The sequence below is a fragment of the Haematobia irritans genome, chromosome 3 (genome assembly GCF_050003625.1).
Source record: "Haematobia irritans isolate KBUSLIRL chromosome 3, ASM5000362v1, whole genome shotgun sequence".
In the NCBI taxonomy this organism is placed as follows: domain Eukaryota; kingdom Metazoa; phylum Arthropoda; class Insecta; order Diptera; family Muscidae; genus Haematobia; species Haematobia irritans.
Genome location: NC_134399.1, coordinates 17,488,830 through 17,506,733, shown reverse-complemented (window position 1 = coordinate 17,506,733; position 17,904 = coordinate 17,488,830). Strand labels below are relative to the sequence as shown.

General features: G+C 22.6%; 1 protein-coding gene across 2 annotated transcripts in view; it reads left to right on the top strand.

Moving 5' to 3' along the window:
• The first annotated feature begins 398 nt into the window (after window positions 1–398).
• The window catches only part of LOC142228340 (synaptic vesicle glycoprotein 2B), a 30,558-nt gene continuing 13,052 nt past the window's right edge, over window positions 399–17,904 (top strand). The window contains exon 1 of one of the 2 annotated variants that reach the window (XM_075298734.1): window positions 399–568. The gene's annotated coding sequence lies outside the window, so the exon portion shown is untranslated. Of the gene's footprint in view, window positions 569–7,252; window positions 7,272–17,904 lie in introns of those variants that run through there. The other variant, XM_075298735.1, reaches the window with a different exon arrangement.

Below are 17,904 nucleotides of genomic sequence, written 5' to 3'. Positions count from 1 at the left end.
GACGCAAGCAGCTATACAAACTTTATTCTTTTTTTATATATCTACATACGTATATGTTGACATTGCTTATTTTTTTATCATAGCATTTTTCTTTTAAAATTTATAACTATTCATAAACCCCCTTGAACCTGCGTAATTCGTCTGTTCCGTGACACAAGAACAACAAACCACGATATTGTAGATAAATTTTTTTTCTTTCTATATATGAAAACCGAAAAAAAAATCAAGAAGATAAGGATCTGTTACAGCCTCACTCGGTAACGAATCAAGCTGATCGACCGACTAAACTTATGTTATCAGATCGCTCAAAAAAAAACCGACGTGTGCTTTTCACCGATATACAAATCGCCCCCAAAAGATTTTGCATTTTTCTTGTTATAAAAACCTCAACATGGATATTAACGTGTACCATTACCTTTAGGTATTTGGAGCTGCTAGGAGCTCAATAACCAAACGTTCAAAGTTGTTAAAACCTTACCGTATTTTCTTCAAAAAGTCCAGAAAGGCAAAAACCATTCGTAAGTGGGACAAAGTGACGAGAAAATTGTGAATCCAAAACTTAAGAAAGGTGCGTACTGAAGGAGTTAAAAATGAAAAAAAAATGAATGGAAGGAAGGATATTGAAACGAATTTAAAGTGATTTATATACAAAATATCTTCGAAAAAATTAAAAATGTGTTTTTGTAATAACAACGATTAAATGTTTGAATTTAATATAATAATAATTGAAAATTAAATTAAAAAAAAAATTAAGATTAATTTTTGAATGGATTTCATAAAAGAGCTTCAAGTTATAGCAAAAGAATTTAACTCAAACTTTAATTTTTTAATGAACTTAATAACCAATTTCTCTTATACGAAATGAAACGGCAAAAACAGCTGATTTTCCCTTATAAAATCAGCTGACTGCTGAAAACTACGTCCTACTATCAAATAAACAAAAATAGAGTTGCCATATAAAAATAATTTCACTAGCATAAATATATTATAACGGTCCCAATCATGGAAAAGTAAATTGTAAATTTTCTATAGAAATAAAATTTTGACAAAATTTTCTATAGAAATACAAGTTTGGAAAAATTTTCTAGAGAAACACATTTTGAGAAATAAAATTTTGACAAATTTTTCTATAGAAATGAAATTTTGACAAAAGTTTTTAGAGAAAAAAATTTGACAAAATTTTCTATAGAAATAAAATGTTGATAAAATTTTCTATAGAAAAACATTTTGAGAAAGGCAAAATTTTCTAGAGAAAAACATTTTGAGAAACTTTTCTATAGAAATAAAATTTTGACAAAATTTTCCATAGAAATAAAATTTTGACAAAATGTTCTATAGAAATAAAATGTTGACAAAATTTTCTATAGAAATGAAATTTTGACAAAATTTTCTATAGAAATAAAATTTTCACAAAATTTGCTATAGAAATATAATTTTGACAAAACTTTCACTAATAATTTCACTAGCATAAATATATTATAACGGTCCCAATCAAGGAAAGGTAAATTGTAAATTTCTATAGAAATAAAATGTTGACAAAATTTTCTATAGAAATAACATTTTGACCAAATTTTCTATAGAAATAAAATTTTGACAAAATTTTGTATAGAAATAAAATTTTGACAAAAGTTTTTAGAGAAATAAAATGTTGATAAAATTTTTTATAGAAATAAAATTTAGACAAAATTTTCTATAGAAATAAAATTTTGATCAAATTTTCTATAGAAATAAAATTTTGACAAAATTTTCTATAGAAATAAAATTTTGACCAAATTTTCTATAGAAATAAAATTTTGACAAAATTTTTAGAGAAATAAAATTTTGATAAAATTTTTCATAGAAATACAATTTTGACAAAATTTTCTATAGAAATAAAATTTTGACAAAATTTTCTATATAAATAAAATGTAGGCAAAATTTTCTATAGAAATAAAATTTTGACAAAACTTTCTATAGAAATAAAATTTTGACAAAAGTTTTTAGAGATATAAAATTTTGACAAAATTTTCTATAGAAATAACATTTTGACCAAATTTTCTACAGAACTAAAATTTTGACCAAATTTTCTATGGAAATAAAATTTTAAAAAATTTTCTAAAAAATAAAATTTTGACAAAATTTTCTATAAAATAAAATTTTGGCAAAATTTTCTATAGAAATAAAATTTTGGCAAAATTTCCTATAGAAATAAAATTTTGGCAAAATTTTCTATAGAAATAAATTTTGGCAAAATTTTCCATTGAAATAAAATTTTGACAAAGTTTTCTATAGAAATGAAATTTTGACAAAATTTTTTAGAGAAATAAAATTTTGACAAAAGTTTTTAGAGAAATAAAATTTTGACAAAATATTTTACAGAAATAAGATTTTGACAAAATTTTCTATAGAAATGAAGTTTTGACCAAATTTTCTATGGAAATAAAATTTTAAAAAATTTTCTAAAAAATAAAACTTTGACAAAATTTTCTATAAAATAAAATTTTGGCAAAATTTTCTATAGAAATAAAATTTTGGCAAAATTTTCTATAGAAATAAAATTTTGGCAAAATTTTCTATATAAATAAAATGTAGCCAAAATTTTCTATAGAAATAAAATTTTGACAAAATTTTCTATAGAAATAACATTTTGACAAAGGTTTTTAGAGAAATAAAATTTTGACAAAATTTTCTATAGAAATATAATTTTGACAAAACTTTCACTAATAATTTCACTAGCATAAATATATTATAACGGTCCCAATCAAGGAAAGGTAAATTGTAAATTTCTATAGAAATAAAATTTTGACAAAATTTTCTATAGAAATAACATTTTGACCAAATTTTTTATAGAAATAAAATTTTGACAAAATTTTGTATAGAAATAAAATTTTGACAAAAGTTTTTAGAGAAATAAAATGTTGATAAAATTTTTTATAGAAATAAAATTTAGACAAAATTTTATATAGACATAAAATTTTGATCAAATTTTCTATAGAAATAAAATTTTAACCAAATTTTCTATATAAATAAAATTTTGGCAAAATTTTCCATAGAAATAAAATTTTGACAAAATTTTCTATAGAAATAAAATTTTGACAAAATTTTCTATAGAAATAAAATTTTGACAAAATGTTCTATATAAATAAAATTTTGGCAAAATTTTCTATAGAAATAAAATTTTGACAAAACTTTCTATAGAAATAAAATTTTGACAAAAGTTTTTAGAGATATAAAATTTTGACAAAATTTTCTATAGAAATAAAATTTTCTATAGAAATAAAATTTTGACAAAAGTTTTTAGAGAAATAAAATGTTGATAAAATTTTTTATAGAAATAAAATTTAGACAAAATTTTATATAGACATAAAATTTTGATCAAATTTTCTATAGAAATAAAATTTTAACCAAATTTTCTATATAAATAAAATTTTGGCAAAATTTTCCATAGAAATAAAATTTTGGCAAAATTTTCTATAGAAATAAAATTTTGACAAAATTTTCTATAGAAATAAAATTTTGACAAAATTTTCTATATAAATAAAATTTTGGCAAAATTTTCTATAGAAATAAAATTTTGACAAAACTTTCTATAGAAATAAAATTTTGACAAAAGTTTTTAGAGATATAAAATTTTGACAAAATTTTCGATAGAAATAAAATTTTGGCAAAATTTTCTATAGAAATAAAATTTTGACAAAATTTTCTATAGAAATAAAATTTTGACCAAATTTTCTATAGAAATAACATTTTGACCAAATTTTCTATGGAAATAAAATTTTGACCAAATTTTCTATAGAAATAAAATTTTGACAAAAGTTTTTAGAGAAATAAAATTTTGACAACATTTTTTATAGAAATAAAATTTTGACAAAATTTTTTATAGAAATAAAATTTTGACCAAATTTTCTATAGAAATAAAATTTTGACAAAATTTTCTATAGAAATAAAATTTTGACCAAATTTTTCCATAGAAATAAAATTTTGACCAAATTTTCTATGGAAATAAAATTTTGACAAAATTTTCTATAGAAATAAAATCTTGACAAAATTTACTATAGAAATAAAATTTTGGCAAATTTTTCTATAGAAATAAAATTTTGACAAAATTGTCTATAGAAATAAAATTTGACAAAATTTTCCATAGAAATAAAATTTTGAGAAAATGTTCTATAGAAAACTTTAATTTTTTAATGAACTTAATAACCAATTTCTCTTATATGATCAGCTGATTGCTGAAAAATACGTCCATCTATCACATAAACAACAATAGAGTTGCCATATATAAATAATTTCACTAGCATAAATATATTATAATGGTCCCAATCAAGGAAAGGTAAATTGTAAATTTCTATAGAAATAAAATTTTGACCAAATTTTCTATAGAAATAAAATTTAAAAAAAAAAAGTTTCTATAGAAATAAAATGTTGACAAAATTTTCTATAGAAATAAAATTTTGACCAAATTTTCTATAGAAATAAAATTTTGGCAAAATTTTCTATAGAAATAAAATTTTGACCACATTTTCTATAGAAATAAAATTTTGACAAAATTTTTTATAGAAATAAAATTTTCACAAAATTTTTTATAGAAATAAAATTTTGACCAAATTTTTTATAGAAATAAAATTTTTACAAAATTTTCTATAGAAATATAATATTCACAAAATGTTCTATAGAAATCTTATTTAAATACAATACTAAAAATAAATAAAAATTTGAGTTCAAATGCTAATATGTGTTGTTTGGTCAAAAGAAACTTTTTTTCGAGTTTTCATTTATATCAAATTTCATTGACCTAAAATAAATTTTGTATTAAATTTTACCAACAATATTCGAAAATCTATTAATTCACTTTACTAGACGTAATTTTTTTAATTGTGATTTTATTATAGCTTCTTTGTGTCTTGTTGACACATTAATTGTTAATTTTCAACAACACAAATTAAACAAATACACACAATTATTCTCATGCTTTAGTTTATTTGTTACAAAATCCGGATTGTTAAAATGACTTTTGTTTCACAAAACAGAAAAAAACGCAAAAACAAATTAAAATTTAAATACAATGAAACTTTCAATTTTATTTTGTAAAAGATACAATTTTCACACAATATGGATAATAAACTGGAGAGATATTTCATTGGTTAGATTCTTATTACGTTTTGTGTTTTTTTTTCTAAATACAAAGCAATACAAATTTTCATTACGGAGAAAACAAAAAAAATGTGCTTGTATATAGTTTCCCTATAAACTGATATTCAGATATAAAATTGTTAGCTATTTGGAATGATTTCTTTGAAAATTCTGCAACTGTACCAAAAATTGGCAATGACGTATTTCGATGTTGAAATCATGTAAGGTGTTGAATCTCGGTCAGCTGACCACAGTACATACACCCAAAGAAAAAAATACTTTCCTCGTGAATGACATTTTAGACATACGAAACTCTCCTTTCTTATTTTCGTATTTTGAATTTAAAGAAAAATTTGTATCATCAAAAATTTCATTCTTCAGAGAGAAAACTCTTCTCTCAGCATCCAAATATCATATATACAAACTATAATAATATTTTAGATTTGTGGAGTAGGACATTCCGATATCATTGGCTGTTTTTTTTAGTATCCCCATACAAACCCATTTCCTGAGGTCTCTTTCTGAGAGTTTTAGACTGTGTTCACACTATGGGCATACTCTCCTTTTTTAAATTTGCTTTCGCTTTTGTATAGGAAGGCGATTTGCAAATCTCGAGAAGAGAAAAAATTTTATGATCAAAAATTGCATTCCTCTTCTTTCAGTATCCAAATGTAATGTATACAAAATATAATATTTTAGATTTGTGGAGTAGAACATTTCGATGTAATTGGCCGTTTTTTTTTTGTGGATCCCCATATAAACCCATCTCCAGAGTTCTCTTCCAAAGAGATTTAGACTAAGCACACAATATGAGCAAAATCTCCTTTTTTGACATTTCGAGCATAGCGTAAACGTAGTATTAGAGGGGAATTTTACATTAGATTCCATTAAAATTTGATACTCTGTTACTTTCAGTATTCACTTGTTCGCTGGCGACATCAAAGTATGTCACCTTTGCTAAAATAATGAATATTTAAAATAATAAATAAAAACTAAATAATTAATAATGATAAAGAATATAATAAATGATAATGATAGTAATTAAATTTAAATTTGTAAAATAAAAACCTAAATCTATAAATAAATCCATAGATTCACCCCATATAATTAGAATTATAAACACTCTAAATAATAATATCGCCTTAAATCTATAATAATTCTTGTGTACATACTCCATTAGCACATATTCAAGCCAATAAAAACAAATAATAACATTTCTAAATAAAGAAAGTTATTGACAAATAAAACTACAGACTCAAACGTTTACTTTCCCACTACAAATAGAGAGATATCATTATAAAGAGAGTAACAATAATAAAGGGTAACAGATGTTCACTAACAAACAAAAAAAAGATCACTTGAATTGGTTTTATTGTTGTTTTAGCTCTTTCTTTTCTTTACTCACTAGAGAGTAGATTAATGGCTTGCATTAACCTAATTCGAGAGAGTCAGAAAGAGAGAGAGCATAAATCAAAACAATCGTTAGCTGAAAAAATTTATATATTATATGTATGTGTATGAGAGATAGCTGAATTCATTCATTCTACATATACAGCAAGATGACAATAATAACAAATATTGACACACACAGCACAAAGCCAGAAGACAGACTCTTCTTTGTATTTAAAGCCCTCTTACAAGCTTCAGATACAATTTGCTGTTTGGCGCGTAAAAACACATTTCACCTTACTTCGGCAAAAAATGCAATAATTAAATAATAACAACGAATTAATACAAAAAAAAATTAACACATTTCCAAAATAATAATTCGTAAAAAAATAACAAGAACATTTTAATTAAGTGCCTACGAATTAAAATAAAGAACATACACACAAAGTTGAATGTGCTGTTACCTATTTTGAAAGAAAAAAAATATATATAATAATATTTTAAAAAAATATATAAAACTATTAATAATTTAATTGGTGTTTTTCTTTAGTTGTTCATGTTTCCCTTAAATTCTAAAATTTATTATAATCATATAAAATTACAAAAAACTATTTGGCTAAATACAAAAATTGAAGTTTTTATATATTATAACGAAAAAATTATATATTTAAAATTGGGAAATAAAAAACCTGTGATTTTATTTTAAAAAAATATATAACAGAAAACAGTGTTTTAAAAAAAAAATTACATAAATATACTCTCATATTGAGGTAAAGAAATAAATCGGGTAAATATTTTTTTTTTTTTTTTTGAGAAAAAAAAAGAAATAAAATACAATTCAATTTTTATCCAAAGACATTTTTATTTTCTATTTTACCAACAGAAAATTATCAGCTTTATATTATTTAATTTTTATTTTTGAATAATTCGTCTTACCTACTTATTTGTGGATTTAATCATGAAATTAATTGATCCAATTAATTTTTAATTGAAATGTCTTCAATCACAGAAATGAATGAATCGAAGCCAAACAATTGATAGATCCAATTAAAAAATTAATTGCTACTACTAATTTTTGTGATTGTTTTTTTTTTTTTAATTAAAAATTTTTTTGAATCAATTTTTAATTGAGTATGTTTGAAAATTCATTTAAAATTTTAATTGGAAATATTTTGGTGTATATTTTGTATATTTAGCATTTGAAACTTTTTTTTAAATAACTTATCAGTACCAAAACAATAACAAAAAAATCGGTAACTTCAGATTTTTTTGCAAATAAAATCTTAATGAATTTCACAAAATAAATAAAATTAATTTTATAATTTACTGTGATAGTGGTAAATTTTACCCCCAAAAATTTTAAAAACCTAATTGAATTTTATTTTCGTTCATGAAAATTTAGAGATTATTATTAAACTTTTCTCCATTATTATAAAATTTTTATTTATTTTTAATTAGAAAGATTTTCTTTGTGACTTGTGTATTTTGTATATTTTACAAAAGTTTTTTTTTTGTATTTTTTTTAACTTGGCAACGAAAATTATCTTTGTTTTCGTTCATGAAAATTTGGAGATTATAATAAATTTTTCTTTAATGTGAGATATTTTTTTATTTTTTTTTTTTCTTTGAAATTGTCGTTTCATTAAAAACAAATTTAATAAAATTTCCCCCAAAGGGGGATTTTTTTAATTATATAACAATTTAAATTGATTATAGAAATTTTCTAAATTTCCCGAAATTCCTATGAATTTTTTTTTTTAATTGGCAACAAAAATTTTAAAAGCCTAATTGAACCTTATTTTCGTTCATGAAAATTAAGAGATTATTATTAAACTGTTCTCCATTATGATAAGATTTTTATTTATTTTTAATTAGAAAGATTTTCTTTCTTTCCAAAAGTATTTTTTTTTGTATTTTTTTAAACTTGGCAACGAAAATTATCTTTGTTTTCGTTCGTGAAAATTTGGAGATTATAATAAATTTTTCTCTAATGTGAGATAATTTTTTTTATTATTTTTTCTTTGAAATTGTCTTTTCATTTAAAAAAATTCTAATATAATTGCCCCCAATGTAAGATTTTTTTTTTAAATTATATAACAATTTAAATTAATTATAGAACTTTTCTAAATTCCACAAATTTCCATTTTCTTTTTTTTATTTTTTAAATTGGCAACAAAAATTTTAAAAGCATAATTGAACCTTATTTTCTTTGATGAAGATTAAGAGATTATTATTAAAATCCTCTCCATTATGAGAAAAATTTATTTATTTTTAATTAGGAAGATTTTTTTGTGACTTGTGTATTTTGTACATTTTACAAAAGTTTTTTTTTTGTATTTTTTTTTAAACTTGGCAACGAAAATTATCTTTGTTTTCGTTCATAAAAATTTGGAGATTATAATAAAATTTTCTTTAATGTGAGATAATTTTTTAAAAATTTTTTTTATTATTTTTTCTTTGAATTTGTCTTTTCATTTGAAAAAATCTAATATAATTGCCCCCAATGTAAAAAATGTTTTTTTTTTTTTAATTATATAACAATTTAAATTAATTATAAAATTTTACTAAATTTCACGAATTTCCTATGCAATTATTTTATAATTTACGAAAATAAGTAAATGTTAGCTAAATTGTGTCCTTGTTTAATTATACATATCTCTAAAGGTATTTTAATAAATTTTAATACCAATTAACGAAATTTTCCTTGAGTGTGCTAAATTGTTTTCAAAATTGTCGTAGGTTTGCAATTTTTTAGTAAATCAAAAAAATTCTCGTGGGATAGGTAACATGTATCGCTGGCGACCTCTGAAAATCGATTTTGAATTTATCGGTTTGAGTTATTTTAGAAAATCATAAAAGATTGATTTGTCGATTTTAAAGTTCAATTAACCCAAATTTTTTTGTGTGTATATTGCCCAAAAATTTTTATTGGTTTGCACTCTTAATTAAATTGAAAAATCTTTTCTCATGGGTTATAATTGCATCTAACCCTTAAGACCTCTAAAACTCGATTTTAGACTAATCGGTTCGAGACGTTTTTGAAAATCATAAAATATTAATTAGCCGATTTGAAAATCAAAATTAGATTAATTTTTTTTTACTTTTTCTGTGCGGGATGTAATTACTACTAATCCTTGCCATTTCCAAAAATTGATTTATGAATGAGAATTGAGTGAATTTGTGTAGTTTTTGAAACCATGAAAAAAGTCGTGTATTTTTTGAAGCTTTTTCTTGCACACACAGTAGAGCCAAGTATGGTCGCAAAGAAAATTTCATCACAAACCTAAAATAAGTTGTTTTGTATTAAAATCAATTAATTTAAGATTTTTTTTATTTAAAAAACTCTTCCTCTGTTGGTTCAACTGCACTTGTAGTTTGGTCAATACATGGTTTTAAGCTGAAATCAAACACAACAATAATCATTGAAAGATAAACCAACAATAACAAACAAAACTAAATAAATCAAAGAACATCATATTAAACAATAGAATTATTAATTATTAAATTTTACACTAAATGGAAAATAAATTTTTAGAATTTATAAAATGTCGATTAGCCCTGAAAAGCCGACATAAAATGTTTGACTTGTTTAAAACTTGTTTCTTGCACACATAGTAGAACGTATAACTATCGAAAAGAAAATTTCATTGCAAACATAAGACAAGCTATTGTGTATAAAAATCAATTAATGTGAGATTTTTTTTTTGATTCAAAAAATAAATCTATGGATATCATATTAAATAATGAATTATACAATTTTCTACTATTTTTGAAAACAACTAATAAATTATTGTTAAAAAAATTTTGCAATTACACTTTAATTTCATTTGTTTAAACATTCAGTTATTATTTAACTCTTTTTGTTGTTTGTTTTTTTTTCAATATTTAAAACCATGGCTTAAAACTTTGTTCTTTTTTTTCTTCGTTTAAACACAATATTGAAATTATGAATTTCATAAGAAAGACACGTATAAAACCATTTATGAAATTTCTGATCAATTACTATTATTATTATTATTATTATTGTTCCAAATGTTTTTGAGCGTGTGTAATACGAACTACCACACCACACGCTATCTTTCATTTAGCAGCAAATGCAAAAAAATAAGGTATAAATGTTTGTATTATTACCGCTTAATTCAAAACACTTCATTGTCACGGCACGTGATAATTTGGCAGATATTTTTAATTATTTTTTTTTTTTTGTTTCAATTTTATATTAAACAATAACAATAAGTAGTTTAAGCGGTAAACGCAATCATCAAATAACAAGAGCATTAAAATTCTTTGTATGCCGTGCATCCAAATTAGGATGTAATTTCTTTAAAGACAATTAATAAAATAATTATCATCAAAATCCGGTCACCAGGTGAAATGGACCAAAACAAAAAAAATCGAAAAGATATTACCATAAAATTTAAATTTAGCCAACAAAAATGAGTTTAAAATTAAAATTTGAATTCATTTCATAATTAAAGCCCAGAATTAAAACCGAGTTTTATGTTGATACAATATGGCTAATTTCCTTTAAGGACTATATGAACTCTGTGCTGGGTACTAATAAGGTTTATATTGAAAACAAATTAATTTGACTTAAATTTTACATGGACAAAGAAAAATAAGTTTAATAAACTTTATGAAAAGTTTTGTTTAAAAATATATGACCATTAATAATATAAAAACATTTTAAACTATCTCAATTGTTCTCTCTTGTCGATCTTTAATTGGTAAAATAATCACTGTTAACCAACAGGGATGATTTTGTTTGTGTTGGCTATAACATGTGTATGGGACAGGGCTGCCAATTTTGCCGATTTATCGGAATTTTGACGATTTTTTACTCAAAAACTAACTAATGCCGATTTTCCGATTTTTGCCTCAAAAATGACGTTATTAGCTCAGTTCAAAAAAGTTGAATAGAAGCAGTTCGTTTACACGTTTAGATTCAACAAAAGAGAGAATGCATTTGACAGTTATCAGATGGAGAAATTGCCAGAGATTTCATACATATAGGATCTATACCTCATTTTACATCTAAAGGTGGGTATTAAGTTCGAGTTTAGCCGCTAAAATATTATTTTTTTCACGATTACTTTTCTTTAATAGTCCATCTTAATGAATACAAACATTGTGAAAATTTGCTTTGGGATATTCCCCATCAAGTTATAATGAAATCTGCAACAAAAATGTATAATTTTATGACTTTTTTTACTGATTTAGTTTTCACTTTAGTGAAAATTAGCGGCTAAACTCGAACTTAATACCCACCTTAAAGTATTATTATAACAGTTGCCACTCGTTCCAAAAAAAAAAAAAAATCACCAAAATTTTAAGGAAATTTTACCAAAAATTTACCAAATTAAAAAAAAAATATTACTTTGAAGGCGTTGTGGTTTTTTCGAAAGAAATGTTTTATATTAAATTTATAGAAAATTTTGACAAAATTTTCATACATATAGGAATTTTTGTCCAAATTTCATTTCTTTAGAAAATCTTGTCAAAATATCATTTCTACAGAAAATCTTGTCAAAATTCCATTTCTACCGAAAATTTTGTTAAAATTTCATTTCTATAGGACATTTTGTCAAAATTTCACTTCTATAGGAAATTTTATTAAAATTTAAGTTCTATAGGAAATTTTGTCAAAATTCCATTCCTACCAAAAATTTTGTTAAAATTCCATTTCTATAGAAAATTTTGTCAAAATTTCATGTCTATAGGAAATTTTATTCAAATTTAAGTTCTATAGGAAATTTGGTCACTATTTCATGTCTATAGGAAATTTTGTCAAATTTTCATTTCTATAGGAAATTTGGTCAAAATTTTATTTCTACCGAAAATTTTGTTAAAATTTCATATCTATTGGAAATTTTGTCAAAATTTCAGTTCAATAGGAAATTTTGTCAAAATTTCAGTTCAATAGGAAATTTTGTCAAAATTTCAGTTCAATAGGAAATTTTGTCAAAATTTCATGTCTATTGGAAATTTTATTAAAATTTCAGTTCTATATGAATTTTGGTCAAAATTCCATCAAAATTCCAAATTTTATTAAAATCTCATTTCTATAGGATATTTTGTCAAAATTTCATATCTATAGGAATTTTTGTCAAAGTCTCATGACTATAGGAAATTTTATCAAAATTTCAGTTCTATAGGAAATTTGGTCAAAATTCCATTTCTACCGAAAATTTTGTTAAAATTCAATTTCTATGGGAAATTTTGTCAAAATTTCATTTCTATAGAAAATTTTGTCAAAATTTCATTTCTATAGGACATTTGGTCAAAATTTCATATCTATAGGAATTTTTGTCAAAATTCCATTTCTATAGGAAATTTTGTCAAAATTTCGTGTCTATAGAAAATTTTGTCAAAATTTCATGTCTATAGGAATTTCATTTCTATAAAAAATTTTTTTCAAAATTTTATTTCTATAGAATATTTTCTTAAAATTTCATGTCTAAAATAATCCACCAAAATTTTAAGGAAATTAAACCAAAAATTTACCAAATTAAAAAATATTATTTTGAAGGTGTTGTGGTTAGTATATACAAAAATATTGCTTTTTTCGAAAGAAATGTTTTATATTAAATTTATAGAAAATTTTGACAAAATTTTAATGCATATAGGAATTTTTGTAAAAATTTCATTTCTTTAGAAAATCTTGTCAAAATATCATTTCTATAGAAAATATTGTCAAAATTCCATTTCTGCCGAAAATTTTGTTAAAATTTCCATTTCTACCGAAAATTTTGTTAAAATTTCACTTCTATAGGAAATTTTGTGAAAATTTCAGTTCTATAGAAAATTTTGTGAAATTTTCATTTCTATAGGATATTTGGTCAAAATTCCATTTCTACCGAAAAATTTGGTAAAATTCCATTTCTATAGAAAATTTTGTCAAAATTTCATGTCTATAGGAAATTTTATTAAAATTTCAGTTCTATAGGAAATTTTGTCAAATTTTCATTTCTATAGGGAATTTGGTCAAAATTCCATTTCTACCGAAAATTTTGTTAAAATTACATTTCTATAGGACATTTGGACAAAATTTCATTTCTGTAGAAAATTTTGTCAAAATTTCATGTCTATAGGAAATTTTATTAAAATTTCATTTCTATAGGACATTTTGTCAAAATTTCATGTCTATAGAGAATTTTGTCAAAATTTCATGTCTATAGAAAATTTTGTCAAATTTTCATTTCTATAGAAAATTTTGTCAATATTTCATTTCTATAGGAAATTTTATTAAAATTTCAGTTCGATAGGAAATTTGGTCAAAATTCCATTTCTACCGAAAATTTTGTTAAAATTCCATTTCTATAGGACATTTTGTCAAAATTTCAGTTCTATAGGAAATTTTGTCAAAATTTCATGACTATAGAAAATTTTGTCAAATTTTCATTTCTATAGGAAATTTTGTCAAAATTTCAGTTCTATAGGAAATTTTGTCAAAATTTCATTTCTATAGAAAATTTTGTCAAAATTTCATTTCTATAGGAAATTTTATTAAAATTTCAGTTCGATAGGAAATTTGGTCAAAATTCCATTTCTACCGAAAATTTTGTTAAAATTCCATTTCTATAGGACATTTTGTCAAAATTTCAGTTCTATAGGAAATTTTGTCAAAATTTCATGACTATAGAAAATTTTGTCAAATTTTCATTTCTATAGGAAATTTTGTCAAAATTTCAGTTCTATAGGAAATTTTGTCAAAATTTCATTTCTATAGAAAATTTTGTCAAAATTTCATTTCTATAGGAAATTTTATTAAAATTTCAGTTCGATAGGAAATTTGGTCAAAATTCCATTTCTACCGAAAATTTTGTTAAAATTCCATTTCTATAGGACATTTTGTCAAAATTTCAGTTCTATAGGAAATTTTGTCAAAATTTTATTTCTATAGAATATTTTGTCAAAATTTCAGTTCTATAGGAAATTTTGTCAAAATTTATCGGACCAAAATGGCAACCCTGATCGGGTCATTGAAAACCATTGATCGGGTTAATGGAAACCTCCTTTATTTGCTCTTTTCTATTGAGAGGGTATATGCCTACTATACTATACCTAAATGACAGTGAGAGCAAATGCATCTGTATATATTTTCTCCATAGGTTGCTCTGCAAACAACAAAACAAACACAAAGAAGGCAATATTTATATTCCAGTATTTGCAAACCAAACTACCCAAATTAATTTCTTGTTATTATTTTGGTCATAGTTTTGTGATTTTTAACTTACATATTTTTCCATAAAACATTAATTTTTTTTTATCGAAACCATTATCAACCGTTATCAAACCAACTAAAAACAGAGAAAATTTTATTCGTATTGACTATAACGAGTGTAGGAGTCATTCAAAACATTCTCGAAGAGGAGTGAGAGTGAGAGAGAACGAGTGGATGTCTACGATATGTAGACGGCACTGATAGTAACGGAATTTTTTTATATTTTCTCCAAAGGCTGATCTGCCACAATATATTCTAGTATTCGCAAACCAAACTATTAATTTTCTGTTTTTACTTCAGTCATATTTTTGGTGATTTGTAATATAGAAAATATTCCTTAAAATATGGTTTTTATTTTCCCCTCATTGTCCTTATGTCCATATGATAGTGTCATTTGAAAGTTAAACAAAGTATTGTAAGTCATATTAAATCCATTTTGTAAACATATTCGAAAAATGTTGCAATTTTTATTAGAATTAAAATTTTTATTAGAATTAGAACTTTAAAAAAATTTCGTAAAATTTTTCCAAACCGTAAGAAATTCCTTAAAAAAATTATTATCGATTGTTTACTTTAGTTTTGGGTGACAATGGATAATATCGTTCTCTCAAAAATTTTCCCCAGCAGAAATGGACAGACAATTCTTAAGAGTGGAGGGCATTTTTTCTCAAGAAGTGCATATCAGGCTTTAAGGACGTTGTGCACGTCTAACGAAATTTCCGCTACCCAACAGAAATGCATTGTTATATTTGCTAAGGCAAATTCCATGAGACTTTATTATCGATTGTTTGTATTTTGATGCCATGGCATGCAACAAGAATTTTCATTAGAACTACTTGCCAAGGGGCTTTAAAGGGAAATAATGGTCGATAACAACGCCTGTCAAAATACTAATCTTCCATTTCTTAAGTCCATTATACATTTCTATTTCTATATTTTAAACCAACCAAATACATTTTCCCGCCAATTGCCATAAAATTAAAAAAAAAAAAAAACAATTAATACTTTCATATGGCTCTTAAAAGTGTCGCATAGGGATTTTTCACAAAAAAGGAATAATTACTATTGTAAAACTAATTTAATTTATTAAGACGATGCGCTTGCTTTATAAAATCGTTTTGTGAAAACGAGTGAATCAAAAAATTAAACTGATTGTACGCTATGAAAGAAAACTATGTTAGAACATGTTTGAACGTATCGAATTTGTATATTTCTGGTATACGAGACAATTTTCTCCGACGTCTACGATTTTTTCTTTGCTAACACTAAAACTAATACGACATTTACGATTAAATATTTCACACTCCACAAAACGAATTTTGTCATTTATTTAAAGTTGACATAAATAAAACGTGTACACATCATTTTAATGGAGATTGAGAATTGATCTAATAATCACGGTTGCCAATAATAATCTAGCAATAATAATCTAGCAAAAAAAAAATTGTCAAAATTTTAGTTATATATTAAATTTTGTCAAAATTGTATTTGTGTCCCTGAAAATTTTAGTTTTATAGAAAATTTTCTCAAACATTTTATTTTTATAAATAATTCTCTCAAAATTTGATTTCTATAGCAAATTTTGTCAAAATTTATTTTCTCTAGAAAATCTTTTCAAAATTGTATTTTTATAGAAAATTTTGTCAAAATTTTAGTTTTATAGAAATTTTTCTCAAACATTTTATTTTTATAAATAGTTTCCTCAAAATTTTATTTCTATATTCTTAAGAAAATCTTTCAAAATTTTATTTTTACAGAAAATTTTGTCAAAATTTTATTTTTATAGAAATTTTTGTCAAAATTTTATTTTTATAGAAAATTTTGTCAAAATTTTATTTTTATAGAAAATTTTGTCAAAAATTTTTTTTTTTTATAGAAAATGTCAAAGTTTTATTTTTATAGAAAATGTTGTCAAAATTTTATTTTTATAAAGAATTTTCTCAAAATTTGATTTCCATATTAAATTTCATCAAAATTTGATTCTCTAGCAAATTTTGTCAAAATTTATTTTCTCTAGAAAAATTTTTTCAAAATTTTATTTTTATACAAATTTTCTCTAAATTTTATATTTATAAAAAATTTTCTCAAAAATTTTAGTTTTATAAAGAATTTTCTCAAAAATTTTATTTTTCTCATTTTTCTCAAAATTTGTCATATAATTTTTTTTTTAATTATAATTTAGTTTCTCTAGAAAATTTTGTCAAAAAAAAATTTATAGAAAATGTGGTCAAAATTTTATTTTTATAAAGAATTTTCTCAAAATTTGATTTCCATATTAAATTTCATCAAAATTTGATTCTCTAGCAAATTTTGTCAAAATTTATTTTCTCTAGAAAAATTTTTTCAAAATTTTATTTTTATAAAAAATGTTCTCTAAATTTTATATCAAAAATTTTATTTTTATAAAGAATTTTCTCAAAAATTTTACTTTTCTCATTTTTCTCAAAATTTGGTTCTATAGCAAATTTTATTATAATTTTTTTTTTTTAATTATAATTTAGTTTTTCTAGAAAATCTTTTAAAAATTTTAGTTTTATAGAAAATTTTTCAAAATTTTATTTATATAGAAAATTTTGTCAAAATTTCATTTCTATGGGAAATTTTTCAAAATTTTATTTATATAGAAAATTTTTCAAAATTTTATTTATATAGAAAATTTTTCAAAATTTTATTTATATAGAAAATTGTGTCAAAATTTCATTTCTATAGGAAGTTTTGTCACAAATTTTTTTCTATAGAAAATGTTCTACAAATTTTATTTCTATAGAAAATTTGTCAAAATTTTATTTCTATAGAAAATGTTCTCCAAATTTTATGTCTATAGAAAATTTTGTCAAAATTTTATTTCTATAGAAAATGTATATACCTCTTACTTGGAGAGAAATATTTTGAAAAATCTACCAAAACATCAAGAATTTTACCAATATACCAAACAATAAAAAAATCTACCATTTTTGGTAGAATTCTACCAACTGTGGCAACCGTGCTAATAATACATTTTCTCAACCTTCAATTTTGCATGAAGTTTAAGCGAAAATTCCATAAACTGTTTTATCGATTCCCTTTATATTAGGAAATTTCATTAGTATGCCAATAATACCGTAATGTCATATCCCTATGGGAAATTAGTGCAAATTGCCACTAATAGACCCATTACGGGACTGGTACTAGTGCTCCAG